We start from the raw sequence: 1,438 nt of genomic DNA on the forward strand, positions 1-1,438 counted from the left end.
CCCCTCACACTCAAAACAGACAAACAAAAAGACTGTAATGTTGTCTGCTTCGTTACTACCCCCTTTCAAACCTCTATTGCTGTAATAATTATTCTTGATCATGTCTGTTGATAATTTTTCTGACATTTTAAAAAATTTATTCTTCTCTCATATATCATCTCCCAATTGAGCTTTTCTCTCCTTCCGCTCCTCCCAGTTGTCCTCCCACCCGTATTTCCTCTCCCCAGATCCGCTCTTCCTCCTCCATTTCCCTTCAAGAAAGAGCAAGCCTCTCAGGGACACCCACAGAANATGGCATAACAAGCTCCAATAAGACCAGCCACAGACCCCTCCATCAAGGCTGGGTGAGGTGACCCAGTAGGGGGAAAAGGGTCCTAAGAGCAGGCAGAAGCGTCAGAGTCACCCCCACTCCCACAAGAACACCAAGCTACACAACCATAACGTCTATGCAGGAGACCTAGCTCAGATCCATACAGGGTTCATGACTGTTGCTTCAGTCTCTGTGAGCCCCTATAAGTCCTGCTTAGTTGATTGTATGGGTGGTGTTCTCAATGTGTCCTTGAATTCTCTGGCTTCTGCAATCCTTCCTCTGCCTCTTCTATGGAGTNCCCTGAGCTCTGCCTATTGTTTGGCTATAGGTCTCTGCATCTACTCCTATTAGGGGCTGGGTGATACCTCTCTGATGACTAGGTACTGATCTGAGTAGAGCAGAAATATCATTAGGAGTCTGCTAGTCCTGTTTGGTCTATCCTAGGTCTCTAGGCTATCTAGCCTCTGGATCTTGGACACCCAGGCAGTGTCAGACATAGACTCCCTCTTGTGGTATTGGTCTCAACTTGAACTAGTCATTGGTTGGTCACTCCCACAAGATCTGTGTCAACATTATCCCAGCATATCTAACAGGTAGGGCAGGTTAGAGGTTGAAGGTTTTGTGGCTGGGTTGATGTCCTAGGCCCATTACTGGAAGTCATGCCTGGTTATAGAAGATGGCTTGTTCAGNTTCTGTATCACCCATCACTAGGAGTCTTTGCTAGGTTCACTTTCATAGATTTTAGGGTGTTTCCNCTGCACTAGGCTTTCACATCACCTTCCAAATGCCCACCCCATCCCCAATTCCTGTTGTCTCTCCCAGTACTTTCTCCCTCCATCCCTCCTCCACTCTTCTGATTCCCTTGTGTTCCCATCCCCAGTCCACCTACAAAATCTATTTCCCCTTTCCATGGAGAGCCTTATGTCCCTCCTTGAACCTTTTTGTTACTTAGCCTCTCTGGGTCTGTGGATTGTAGCATGATTATTCTTTAATTAACAGCTAATATTCACTTAATAAGTGAGTACATACCATGTTTGTCTTTGTGGGTCTGAGTTACCTCATTCAGGATGCTGTTTTTTCTAGTTTTCTCCATTTATCTGCAAATTTCATGTTGTCATTAAAAAAAAA

This window comes from Mus caroli, chromosome 6 (assembly GCF_900094665.2).
Source record: "Mus caroli chromosome 6, CAROLI_EIJ_v1.1, whole genome shotgun sequence".
Taxonomy (NCBI): Eukaryota; Metazoa; Chordata; class Mammalia; order Rodentia; family Muridae; genus Mus; species Mus caroli.